Source organism: Seriola aureovittata, chromosome 2, assembly GCF_021018895.1.
Source record: "Seriola aureovittata isolate HTS-2021-v1 ecotype China chromosome 2, ASM2101889v1, whole genome shotgun sequence".
Classification (NCBI taxonomy): Eukaryota; Metazoa; Chordata; class Actinopteri; order Carangiformes; family Carangidae; genus Seriola; species Seriola aureovittata.
In genome coordinates this window covers 20,552,088-20,566,378 of record NC_079365.1, presented here as the reverse complement: position 1 = coordinate 20,566,378, position 14,291 = coordinate 20,552,088, and the positions used below count along the sequence as shown (strand labels likewise).

Here is a 14,291-nt window from a genome sequence, read left to right as displayed (position 1 = left end):
AGGAGAAGGGGGTGCGCATTCCCGCATTGGCTGTGCAGCCAACTCCAGGGCGCTTTGCGGGACTCCATAGCCGAACATGGGGTTCAATTTTGTCTCCGTTTGCGTAAAGTGACTCTGAAGAAAAAACGCCATGGAAAAGCGCTTCTGAAGCAGGATAAAGTCCCGGTTTCTGTGAAGAAGTCAGTCATCTCCATCCGAGTGCGTCTGCCAGAAAGTAGAGAGAAAGAAGAGAGAGACGGGAGGCTTTACTGGAAACTCAGACTTTCACAGTCCTTGGACCCGCTGAGCTCTTCCAAGGACTGTGGGAAACAAGTCAGAAAGTTTCATGCTGAATATCCCTGCGCTATCCTGAGGTAAGCAGAGCTGATGATTCACATTCGCTTTTGAAATCACCGATAAATAACAAGTTACACGTTTTTTTCATGTTTGGAAAGTTCTGTTTTCTTGTTCGGCTTGAGATTAATCACTTGCGTACTTTCTGAAGTAGAAAAAAACCGTGCAAATGTGTCATTAAAGTTAGTAAAGTAAGTCCTCCTTTAGCTGTTACCTCTTCAGGTGATGGTGCGTGATTTGTACGTATTGTGAGCATTGACTTACTTAAAAATGGCTACTTTACATTTCCTCTACACTCCAAATTTAAGTAGTTATTCAGCAAAATATTTCTTCTAACCGACCACAAAGTGTAATGCTTCAGCCACTTTGATACCCTGGGTTTCGTGGACTCATTCACTCATTCGCTTCCTTCACTGTGCAAAGTAACGTCCATTGTTTTTTGTCTGTGTGGAGGCATGGACGTAGGTTCTTCAAACTTCAGAGCTCAGAAAATGCAAGTTTTTTTTCTTCATGCCTCCATGTCTTTAGGAAGTCCTTCTGGTGGGGGTCTGACTGCCAGCTTAGTTTAAAATCATCTGGGACAGTTAAGGGTGGCATGGGCCACCCGAGAACAGCTGTTTCTTGTAACCTGAAATACTTGAGGTGCCAATATCTTTTCCAAATGTGAGTTTCTGTGAAGACACCAACAAAACAACACAATCACTGAAAATTGTGTCGGGCTTTAGGAGTGGAAAAGCTCCTGTAAATGCCCCATTAACCCCCTGATAAATATTTGAGTAACTTTTGCGCTTCTTGAAATGTGCTGGCTGCTTATTTAGCTTTAAATCAAAAGGCATTTCTTGCCTTCTTTCATGCATTGAAGCCTTCCATAATCAACCTCTAATCTGAGATAGATGATTGAATCTAATCTAATTATCTCTGTATGAGGTGAGTGTAGCTGTTAATGTGGAAAGATTAGGCTGCTGGTCTTCATGTAGTGGCCCTGGACTGAAGAGCGTCAACACTGGATTCAATAGAGGAGCCAAACACTTATTTATTCCAAAGTGACAGTGAGAAGTGCTAAGCACACAAACCTACAACCTTCCTAAACAGTATTTATACACACACACACACACACACACACACACACACACACGCGCACATATATAGAGAAAGAGTGTATTTGTAAGTGACAAAGGTCTTTAGTAGATCTCCAAAAACACGAGAGGAAGAGACAATACTTAGGATTTATTTGGTTAAGAGTGAGAGTGTGGGTTGTGCATCATTGGTGTCTTTTTCATAAACATTACGCTGGACAAGAGGTAAAAAAAGAATATAGTCAGATTTCATGATATTTTGTGAAATTCTTGAAATTGTGATAACTTCGTAAGTGTGTCTTGATTAAGTTTTCGAGTGTCAAGAAGAACCTTGTTTGAAGTGGAAGACCGGCGTGCAAACACCTGGGTCATTTTACTCGATTATAGCAAATGGATCATAACAGGAAATATAATAAAGTAAAATGTTAGATGCAGTATGGGTTGGGCTTTTTTTGAATGTAATCCATTACGGAGAGGCACTCGGGCCCTTCTCAAGGTTGAGACAGGGGAGAGTTTCGAGGGAGGAAAGTGCACTTGTCCTCTGGCCACGTGTGAAAAGCTCGGCAGGGGAGCTTCCTCGCCCTCCCTGGTCTTTATCAAGTTTGTTAAGGCCAAAAGGCTCCTTAATGGGAATGCTCTTAAACAAATAGACCATACAGGAAGCAACTGTCCTCTTCTAGCCAGACACAGGAGAGGGCTGATCTGGTTTATCACAGCCATATCAGAGCAGTGATAAGTCTCTATCAGGCTGAACACGGTTGCATTGAGTGCTCTGGGTTCCTTCCTCTTTGAGGCTGGTGTGTTGAATCTGTAATCTGAAATGTAAAGAGCTAATTTGAGCAGTGACAATGCAGCAGAATCTGGAAACATCTCCTCATAGCTCTCACTGGCATTAATGACCTGGATGATGTGTTTAATTTCTGTGTTGGCATTATCGTCCGTCGGTCACGTGACACACACGTACCCAGAGGCAGGCAGCAACAAGTGGTGTGTTTTTGTCCAGATTCCATTTTGGTCCGCTCAGCAAGAAACATGCGTCACGTGATGCCTGCAATCCCCACCCCCACCCACCCCCCAACACTCCTCCTCCTCCTCCTCCTCAACTCCCACCTTCCAGAAAGAGGGAGGTTAGGGGGAGGGAGAGAGGGGGAGAAAGACCACCCTCACTGGGATCACAGCCCCTCAATCAGACCCTTTCACACCCTGTGAACCTGAAACAATCAGGGTTTAATAGCAGCTGTCTGTCTGTGCCGGCCCTGGCTAAAACCGTGTAGGCTCGCAGTGCAGAGCCGATCGGCTTCGGCTGCAGAGAGAAGACGCCTGGGGATGCTCTAAAGGACACATAAGCAAAGACACACACACACACATACACAGACACAGACACAGACACACTCACATACTCCTTTTCTGTCTTTATCCCCCGCTAGTCTTCCCTCCCTTCATCTTCTAGTTGTGCTCCCGTACTTCAAGGCTCCCAAAGAGACCTCAGCTCGCTGATGTCAGGGTCTGGTATTTGAAGGTTATTTTGGTTCATCGGATTGAGTTTGTGTTGTTTTCAAATTGCTGCAAAGCTTTATTCACTTTGTGTGTGTGTTGTCATTCACTGACACGGACTTTGTTCATTGAGACCAGAGTGAATTGATTTTGGTCATGGTTGTTTTGGTTATTATTGAGCCAAACTTTATCTCATTGGAGCCATCTGAATGACACAACAAGAGGCCACAGTTATTACGTATGCAAATAGTCCGTATTCACTGTCAAAAACTGCTGCATACAGTCAGATCATACTCATGATTTCATGAGATCCCTGTAGAGATCCCCTCATCTTTGGGAATAACAATTTTACACATCCAATGATGCTGAAATGAGGCAGAGGAATGGGGTGGGGTGGGTGGGGGGGGGGGGGGGGTGTTATTAAGTAGTGGGCTGACACAAGAGGGCAAAGGCATTAGACACTTGAATTGCATTAGCCAAAGGGCACACATAATAGAAAAGGGAAATGTTCCAGTCATGGGAAATATTCTGAAAATCATTGTTTGTGGTCACTTGGAGTTTTCCCACCCATTATAAGGCGTATCAGACAAATTGCCGAAGTGGAGATTAAAAAAATGATCTATAGAGACAATTAGTTCAAAGCAACTGAAGAATGAGAGCGAGGTCAGATTTGTTTGATATAATTCTTTTAGCGGATGGAGTTTAAATGAAAGCAACAGTGTTTCAGTCCAAAGAGCTAGATACACACTTTTGATTTAACACCCGATGCTAATGTTGGTTGTTCTGGAAAATTAGGTTTTCCATTTCCAACATTACTCTTTTTTCTGTCGCAGTACAGAGCAAACAGTGAATCGGTTAGTCAATTCATTATGCCGTGAAGTTCACCAACTGTTCCCTCATTGATTTCTAATGAGGGAACATCCCATATTACCCATTTATTTCCAGACAAATTTATATTGGATGATTCTGCAGAAAAGAAAAAAAAGTTGCCCAGAAAAAAGTTGAACCTGGCTCAGCTTTTGCTGAGAATGAAATGCATAAAGCTCACACTACCCGCACAGAGCGGTAGCATTGGACATAAATTGTGACCTGAGCAGTCATCCAATATGAACTTCTACAATACCCATGTGCATATGAAGTTGTGGGCTGATGTCTTGATCCTAATAGAAGAAAAACCTGGGGTGGACACATTGGTCTAACTCACTGCCATAATAGTAGATGAGAAAGGTCAAGTCATGTGTGGCACATCAGGCAGTGTCAGCAGAGATGTTGGTTGTATTTTACAGTAAATGCAGTGCTTTGTGTGAGCGTGTACGTTTCGTCATGTTGCCTGTGTGTGTGTGTGTGTGTGTGTGTGTGTGTGCGCGCGTGCGTGTGTGTATGTGCTATATAGATATAATCATGATGCTGACAACAGAAAGCAGAGTTGATCCCTTCCCCATCATCCTTCCTCTTTCTTTGAATGGGGGTGGCAGTTTTTGATCAATTTGTGTGCGTGTGCCTGTCTGTGTGTGTGTGTGTGTGTGTGTGTGCTAACTGTTAACTATCGTCTCATGTGGTTGATATTAGAAATCAAACTAGTGCTAATAGGATCCAGGTGAGGCTGTGAAGAGCTTTCGTGTGCACAAACAACCCACGCCGTTACTTACTCCCACTGTTACATTAGCTCGGTTTGTAACAGTGGGCTTGTGGCCTGGGCTTCTTTGTTATTAGTAGAGTCTGATGAGGAGGCACAAACCTGGATCTTAAAATTCAGTGATCAAGGTTAAGAAAAAGTCAGTGGAGTTGCTGCAAGTTTCAACTGGGAGTGAGTGATGACGGAATGAATTTGTTGTATAAGTTTGAAATCTCCTGCTGGCTAAATGGTTGATTGATATTTGTCTGCATGTGTTTTAATGCATGCAGGTTAGTTTCTGTACCTGTGTGTGTGTGTGTGTGTGTGTGTGTGTGTGTGTGTGTGTGTGTGTGTGTGTATGTGTGTGTGTGCGTGCTCCTGTGTGTGTGTATGTGTGTGTGTGTGTGTGTGTGTCTTTGGCCCGTGCCTTTGCTTCAATGTGTGTGTTCTCAGCCGCTGATGACTCACGCCGTGCTGTCATGTCGGCAGGCAGAAAGCGAAGAGGAGGCGGTGTTTATTATTTCACCAGGTTGCCATAGCCACGGTGCATTCGGGTGCTGCCATCATCAGTGTAATTACAACATGGTTTCTGACAGTCGACCTCCTCACTGCCTGTGTCTCTGACGTCTCATTGGTGGACGTCACAGAGAAAAGAAAACTGTCAAGACGTGTGTTTCTCTTATGGTTTGCAGGGAAGAATCGTCCTGAGAGTTTTGGTGTGATATGATGAGTTTTTGAAGCCATCTGAATTTCCAAACACAACACTAGAGAGCAAAAAAAAATAGGTGAAAAATTGCTCCAGATTAAAAACTCTGTCTTCTTCTCCTTTTTTCCCTTTCCATCAAATCTGCAATCTCTCATTTTAATTTCAGTCTATAAAGAGGTTAGATTACTCCTACTTAGCAGTTTGTATGTAAGTCACAAAATTTCCAGCACCATTTTATGTGATAAGCCATTACATTTTACTGCTAGAATAATTATTTCCGACTTCCACGAAATGAGAGAGAGAGAGAGAGACAGAGGGAGACAGTGCTAAAGAGGCTGAGTTGAGAAAGAGTTGCAGAGGCACATTCATGTTGCGTGTGTTTATGATGAGCCTTCTGGACAACAACTCTGTTATCTGAGATGAGATAACATCCTAAGATTCTTGGGTTGGCAGATGTTCCTGGGCAACTCGCAGTTTCTCATACCACACACTCTTCTTAATGTATACAGCATGTACACTGACAAATTCATGATTAACTGCCCGGCGGTTGTTTCATAGGTTTTCATATGCTCAAAGAGGCTATAAGATGTAGCAGCACACGACGGCTGATAGCTACTTGATATTTCAGTCAGTACATTATAAATTGACGCTGCATCGGTCAACACCGGTGAGTGCAGATGTCTGTTTTATATCAGTGCCAATACAATATCTTAGCTTTGGTATGGATTCAACAAAGCATTACCTTTTAGTTTGAGGATTATAAACATTTTTTAACAATATATTTAAAGCTCCTTAATGCACCAGTGTTAAAAATAAAAAACCTTGGCTGAACAAAATATAGTATAAAGATAGAAAGGTTTGATTTAGATCAGGAAGTATCTGGTCGAGGAAAAACTTTGTCTGAGCACTCGATCCCAACTTTGGTATTCCAAAAGTTTTGATACCCAGCCTTAGTGCTCGACTGGCTTAGTCTCGCTTACAAGAACTCTTGCGTAAGGTCTCTGTGTGAAAGCTGCTGAAGATTCTGAAAAGTGAGTACATGGAGTTTATTTGCATTTAAACTGCACCCGACTGTATATGTTTTTTTTAATGTATAATGAAGGACATGTCATTGTGTTCCAGGTTTACAGAGTTACAAAAGCTTAAAGTTTAAACAATGGATGACCCAAACCACATTGGTATTGCGGCTTCATACTGTATATTTATGAAAAAAGGAACATTGTGGTCAGTCTTTCAGACGCACAAAGAACGATGAAATTTCTTTCTCTGTTTGTTCTCTACTCCTCTTTTTTTGTTGCTGAAAATTTCCCTCCTTTGTTTCTTTTTTTTTTTTTTAAACTTTAGCCTTCTCATTCTTTCTCCTCTCCTCTTGCTCTTCCTCTGCCGCTCAGACTCTTGCGTCTTTTTCTATCCTTGTCTCCCTGCTCTGTAAGTAAGTGACAGTTGTGAGAAGCTACAGTGGCTTGCTGATGCCACGTTAACCGGATCAGATGCCATAACAGGAAGTCAGTCCACATGCATGGACGTAGCACAGTGACACACGCACATGACTTACAATCGCTGCAAGCCAAATGCAGGCCGGGCCGTCACCGATACACTGACATGAATCTGCTGTAGGTCAAAGGTAACTGCACCCTCAGTCAAACAGCGTCATATTTGCTACAACAGATCTGACATGACATTCAGTCTTGCAGAGCGCTTTGATCAGACTTTAGGCTCCGTACGGAAAGTCACTGGTGATTCACAGAAAACTCTGCACCTTCATTTTAATTTATAAGTTCCATCTGTTGGATTTTTTTCCCCCCTAGAACAAACTGAATGATAAATCTTCTGTCAAAGAGAAGCATCTGCAACCAAACCGAACCCATTTAGACCGAAGAGCTTTACAGCACATGATTAACAAAAGCGATGCAGTGTGCTTGTTTTGTCGGCTTCCTGATGGCCTGAACTGAAGCGTACTTACTGGATGTGTTCTTCTGTTGCATCAAATATTGTTTACAGTTGTGTTCCCTCTGGCCCACTGCCATAAAACGTAAATGGAAACTAGCAATCTTCTTTGTGTCGAAGTTGTTTTTAAGAAAATAATTCCCCTCAGGAAACAACAAACTATCGGAAGGTTGCCTTTTGTGAGATGTAATTAACTTTGTCTCAACAAAGCTTTGCTGTTGTCTCCTTTACAGTAGAGACGAAGAAGAATCCTTTATGAACACTGTACACTAGCACAGAAATGCATTTGCTGCATATTTGCAAACTTAATTAAGCCGTTAGCAAAATAATATTATTGGCACGCTATGAGAAAGAACTTTCCATTTTCATTAACAGTGGAATTTGTTGGAAAGGAAAGAAGGGCAAAAGAGAGTAAAGGGTGCACGAGAGAAACATTTCATAGTGAATGTGGAGGAGTGAGTAAGAGAGAGAGAGAGAGAGAGAGAGAGAGAGATGCAGATTGTTTTAAATCCGCAGCGAGTCAGGCTCTCAAATTTATGCCCATGGGCTGCTTCTTGGGTGGGCTGCAGGGAGGGCGGTGCGCTAGCTGGAGCAGGGGAAAGTTGCCGACTCCAGACTGCTCGCCTTGCTCTGAAGCTTGGCTTTTCCTGCTGGAACACATTTACAACTCAACCGTCCTGACTGGCTGCCTGACTGCCTGGCCCTGCCCTGCCTGACTGACTGACTGAACTCCACTTATTGAGCAACCTCGGTGTGGCTGTGTTAGACAGTATTTCTCATTTTAGTGACGCCTTTCTTGTTTTTAGCACTGGAGCGCAGCTGGAAGCTACAACACAACAGTTTTGTGAGCACACGTTAGTTTTCGTGTGCGAGAAAATACTATGGTACTCAGCAGATACTGTTCTTTTTTTCCGAAATGACACTTTATATCAGTTTTGAAGAAATTCCACACTCAAACTGATTTCCTCCAAGAAGCAGTTTGTACTCAAGAAACGCCAAAGACAATTCACGTCTCAACCCAAGAACTTGGATCAGATAAGGGATAATTCTGGCTCCTCTGTATTTCGTGCCAGCAGTGACTGTTTGTTTTGCTCAGCATGAGAAAGATCCGGGCCCACATCTAGCCTTCGAATAGATTCCCTGATGTTTAGGATGAAGGAGAATATGCTCACTCAACGACCTGCTATCAAGCTGTTTTTCACAGTAGAGATTGTGGGCTGGATATAAGCTGCTCATAGTGGAGTGGCACCAGTGGTGTCATCTTAGCATTACATCAAATATATAAAAAAAATCCTCTTCCTTCCTCCTCCTTTCTAACGTGAAGTACAACAGATCTGATGTTGAATTAATTAATTCATTCATTCATTCATCAAACAATATGCATCAGTTTGAGTTCTTCCCCCCGTTTTGTCCTACTTTTACAATAAAGACCCGTTTAGTGCTGAGTTTCTCTAACTTTAGAAACGGGGAGGTTTTCCCTGCCGCAGTAACAGCACAGCACTGAACACACAGCGAGGGATGACATAAGCAGCATGTAAATCAGCTCAAATTTAGAGGCTGGTTGGTCGGTTCACCACGATAATGTGCTGACACACACGCACATACACACACATGCACACACACATGCCCATGCATGCATACACACTATAACAATAAGAGGCCAGAGGGAAGTAAACAAGTAGTGTGAACATGGATCATTTATCTTCAGATTCCACATTATGCCAAGGCTTTAATCACAAATGTGTATCTTTTAAAAAAAGAAACAAAGTAAAATACACATTATCCTTGAAGTTAAAGCAAACAAACAAAAAACAAACAAAAAAAAACTCATGCGTGTGGGTGTGCTTCTTCTTCCCAGCAGTCTCTGTTCATTCCAGCCTGTGTGTCTGGCTGCTTTGCGAGCTAATTCGCTCTGAAGGTATTATGGTTATTGGAAGGCTTGTAAACCATTAAATCTTTATTTACAAGAGAAAGAAAAGAGGGTCTGGGTGACTGAGTGGGGGCGAGCTAGGTCTTGGTACAGACGCTGACCCCACTGTAAGTGATCAGAACAACTGTATTTCTTGACTGGCAGGCCTGCGGGACATCTGGTGCTGTTTGCAGCAAACTGCAGACCACTCCTCAATTACATAATTATGCCCATTAATTACATGAGGAGGGCCTACATTTCCTGGTAGCCAATAACTAACAAAAAGAGAGCCAGTAAACAAGGGCTCTAAGACACACATGATTATAGTGTGTGTGGTGAAACATGAAACATGGCCTCCCATGTATAGGAGCAGCCCAAGGTTAAAAAGCCACCTAGTATATTGTATTTCCAGGGTTACGTTGAGGTGAGCGTGTGTGTGTGTGTGTGTGTGTGTGTGTGTGTGTGTGTGTGTGTAAGAGTGTGATGTGTCCATTGAGCTCAAGTAAATCAGCATCTTACAAGTTGGAGAAGAATTTCAGGGCAAAACAGGAGTGAGGTGACACGGCAGCACAGCTGGTAGCTAAACACCGTTCGTGATGTTAAAATCTTAAAGACAGTTTGTTGTTTCTTCAGCATCAGTAACCATTGTTTTTGGCCACACACAAAGCTCCCTGCAGGTCATTTCTCCAGGAGAAGACCAGGAGAAACGGCTCACCTACATGTTGTGACTGGATGGATGCAGGTGTGATGGCTATGGTGGTGGTTTCACACCGTGGAGGTTCTGCTGAGGAGAGCTTCTGTTTGAGTGGAATGTATGGCTACCACAGAGGGTTTCAGCATGATCGGAGAAAATGTAAATATTGAAATAAAACTGGCCATTGACCCTTCATAACTGGATAGTGTCACCAAATTACCAAATCTCAGTTTTTTATTTTGTAGAATTCAGGTCATTTAAAAGGATAAGTTTGCATTTTTTCCCTAGCCTTTATAGATGTAAAAGCCCAATTAGGGACAGGAGTCGAGAATTAGCAATAGCTATAAACTCTTTGTGCAACACATTCGTTTCATGCACTGTTTAGACACTATGATGTAATTGTTTCTCCTGTCCACTGTGAAGAGATCCTCTCCTGAAGTGATTTTTTTAAAAAGTTTTTATGTAATGTAAGTGATGGGGGACAAAATAGCAGATTTTTTTTTTTTCTCTGACTAACAGTCCAAAACCCAAAGATTTTTTTCTCACTATCATTTATGACAAAGAAAAGCATAAAATCCTTGAGAAGCTGGAAGCAGGAAACGTTCGGTGTTTTTAGCTTAAAAAATTACAAAAACAATTGTAATAGTTGTAATAGTTGCAGATTCATTTTCCGTCCATTGACACTAACTGTCACAGCTCTGCAAAATTCACACTCCTCTAAACAATATTGAACTTATCCTTTAAGCTGTGGATGCAAAATGATGCGAGTGAGGATGCAAGATGGCATTAACTCTGTGGTTCCCATGCCGTGAACTGACCTGCTGCTGCACTCAGCATGAAACAAATGTTGGAATGACAATGCGGCTGTCGCAGCTGTTGTTTTTTCAGGTCCGGGGCTGTTGTCCTCTCCTCCTCCTCCTCCTCCTTCTCCTGTACTTCTTTTTCCTGATGCTCCTCTTGTCCTAATCACTATCTTTATGCCGGGGGGATGCGGGGGGGGGGGTTACAGAACGGGGTGAGCCTGTGGGACAGGAGCTCAGACAGTAATGCACCTGCTAGCAGAAGTTTGAGGAGAGCGTGAGACAACGGAAGAGTAACTGGTGGGGGAGAGACACTGTCTTTCTGTGAGTGTCGGGACGGGACAGAGAGAGGGCAGGGTACAGTGAAAGGAAGAGGCTGTGAGAGTGAGCCTCTTGGTCTTTGGACTGCAGGGAGGATGGAGGTACCATGCTGGGCATTTATGCCAGGCTTATGGGACCAGACTCAGATGAATGCACAGAAGGTCAACAGGGATCCACGCTCACTTTTCTTTTCACACAGAGTACAGCGCTGTGTGTTCGCACTGTGATGGACTGGCGACCTGTGCCGGGTGGTTCCCTGCCTTTAGCCCAGTGCATGCTGGGAAATGCTCCAGCTCCCCCACCCCAGCCCAGGCTGTGAAAAAAGAGGAGAATGTAAGGATGAATGGATGAAAAACACTGCCAGGGTGTATAGTACTGTCTTTATTATTATTATATAACTGTTTTATCACATTCTCTATACATCACATAAACTGGGATATTATACTTTTATAGTGTCTATAAAGTCCTTTTAAAATGTAGAAGAATTACGGCACCCGAAGCCAAAGAGGTTGGTAACCACTGCCGAAGAGTGGACACATATAATAAGAGTTATCTCTTATCTGCCCCCCACCCCCCACCTTCCCTCATAACCAAACCTGTACTCATTTTATGATGATTTTATGATGATGTTTGATTTGCTTTAAGGCAACAGCTTTGAGTGAACTTGTAGATAAATCTGAATATTAAATGTGGAGTTTAAAAAGACAATACTTGCAATAAGATTGATTATTAGTTACAGCAGGTTAAGCTTAGGCTACATTGTGTTGGTTAAGGTTACGTGTGGAGTGCTGTTCATGCTTGCGTTAAGTTTGAGGGCAAATGTTTGACTTAAAAGTTTTTGCACCTCTTATGTTCTTGTTTAAAAGAAATGCAGTCAGTCATCGATGTTAATCATCCGTCTTTTATTCTCGGTTCTGATGGAGAATATTTTAGTCTTTCCACGAACACAACACCACACAGCCTCCTAATCTGATGACTCTGCAGCAGGTTGTGACTTTGTCAGACTTTCCCGACTGCTGATTATTTCCCCAGCAGTTTAAACCCCCTTGTCCGTCACTCTGTTCCCGTTGCTTCCACTCAGGACGGGACAGGCAGTTGTTCTGCCGTTTATTGGCCCTTATTAGCAGGCACCTGTAGTCCATTAAAAGGCCTGGTGCGCTGACAGACTGACAGATAACACTCTGTCTTTGACTTCTCAGTGTGGTGAGAGCAGCTCTTCATTTGGGATATGAACGGAAATTTGTTATACTGTAGAGAACAATCGCTGGATGTTCAAAGTTTCAAACACTGAAACCCACAGGATCCCATTCAAAGGGGTTATTTATCGACTCTTGTCTTCTTGTGCAGCTGTGGAGCAGAAATGTGGTGAGCACTTGTGTGTTGAGTGCGTGTCAGTGTGTCTGTGTGAATGTTAAGTGTTGTGTGCATGTGCTTTGGTGTACAGTGGGCGAAGGTTCCCAGATGTGGAAGCGCAGCAGGGAAGGAAGTTGTTGGCGATTAGCTGGACGTTTGGCTCCTTTGTTGTGCTTCTTGTGTCAGTTAATGTGATTTGATGTGCTCAAAAAACTTTGTATTAATATATTTTACATAACATATCTGGCCACTGTGGTAAAAAATTACAACTCTGAGGTAACTGTCTTAACTGACATACTGACTAACTGTCATATCTGTTACATGGCAATATCTATTTGAAGTGTGTTAAGTGTGTATTGTACTTGGGCATGGCTACATTTTATTGCTTATGAATTAGACTTTTAATTTGCAAAATCAAGAATTTGTTATTTCTTCTTTCAAAGGTTACATAGTTGGGGAGAGATTGCGGAGGTAAAACAGTCATATATAACAGAGCATGACACAGTAACACTCCTTTGTCATTTGCTGTTTTGGCTTCAGAATGATGTGCATTAGAGGAGAGTTAAGGAAGAACCTAGCAACAACCTAGCTGGTCACAGGTCACCTGGCAACTGGTCCAAGCCGAGAGATAGTTTGAGGTTAAGAGGTGCTGGTAGGTCAATATTGTTACTGTTGGACAGACCCAGGCTAGCTGTTTACCCCCGTTTCCAGTCTTTGTGCTAAACTAAGTTAGCTGACTGGTGGTGGAAACCTCATATTTACAGTACAGACGTGGGAGTGGCGTCAGTCTTCTCGTCTAACTCTGCAAGGAAGCAAGTAAGTGCATCTCCCAAACTGGTCCACTGACAACAATATCACGTGGCATCTAAAGCCAGAGTTTGGACTTGCAAAAAAAAACCATTGTCCTGAAGGAATCCGTTGGTTTTTATATGATACACAGTGTTGACAGGAGAGATGTTACGGACGGGAGAAAGCTGTGAAATTGTAGAATGAGTTGGGATACTATGATTGAATCAAATGATTGCAAAACTTTTCCTCCTGAACGGCTGGAGTTTCTCGATGGGTCAGTGTTTCCTTCTTTTTCTCAAATCTGGCTTATTCCTCACTTGAATCTTTTCTTCAAAGTGACGCAGGGCTGTCAGTGAAGCAGAACAAAATAATGACAGCTGCATCCTGACGTTGAGCGGACCGCCTACACCTGATGTTGAGTACCAGAGACCTTCATGTATGACCGACACGTCAGCTGCCTGTCTCTCCCATTTTATACGCATTTATTCATTATAATCAACATTTCAATAACTACGGTAGCATGAGCAAATCGGTGTTATAACATTATAATCACCAAAAAAAAATGTTCCTGTTGATGGTGAGCTGAGTCCTTGTGGCTGCCACCCCTCCTCCTCTTCCTCTCCTCCTCCTCCTCCTCCCCCCTCATCTTGTGTGTCCCAGCTCACACTCCAGCTTCCTGTGGGATAGAGCCGAGCCTCGGGGCAGAGGGATGTCTGTTTCCAGCCAATGAGCTCTGTCACACATGCTCCGGCTTGTCAGACTGAGTTTGTGTGAGGGTGATTGGGTGTCAGAGTGAGTGTATGCATGTAAGTGCTGATACGTCTGTGAGTGTCCTGGTCGTCTTCCTGTGCATATGTGTGTGTGTGTGTTTAGATGTTCAGAGATATGAGTGTTTTTTCTCTGTGGGTGGAGGTGACTGTCTAGGACATGGTAAGAAAAAAAATTCAATTAGGAGCTCACTGTTGTCCAGGTTCATCTCAGGTTGCCCAAACACAACTTTGTCTTTGTGAGTTTTATCTCTGGGATGGCAGTGGAAAATCTATGAAATTTAAAAGATGCTGTAAAACATTTACACTCTCTTGTTGGAAAGGAAAAATAAACAGTATGTACACATGATACTACTTGCAGATCACCAGTGCTGTTCATTAGTGTACAACTGTTAATTCACCTAACCGTGCTTACAAAATCTCCTCTCACAAGACAACAGGTCATAGGTTAGCGTGGTCCAAGTTGCAGTTTTTAATTGCAATCAAA

General features: G+C 42.9%; 1 protein-coding gene across 1 annotated transcript in view; it reads left to right on the top strand.

Annotated features, from left to right (window-relative positions):
- Positions 1 to 28: 28 nt before the first annotated feature.
- Positions 29 to 14,291, top strand: part of gli1 (GLI family zinc finger 1) — a 50,388-nt gene continuing 36,125 nt past the window's right edge. The window contains exon 1 of the mRNA XM_056395833.1: positions 29 to 353. The gene's annotated coding sequence lies outside the window, so the exon portion shown is untranslated. The remainder of the gene's footprint in view (positions 354 to 14,291) is intronic.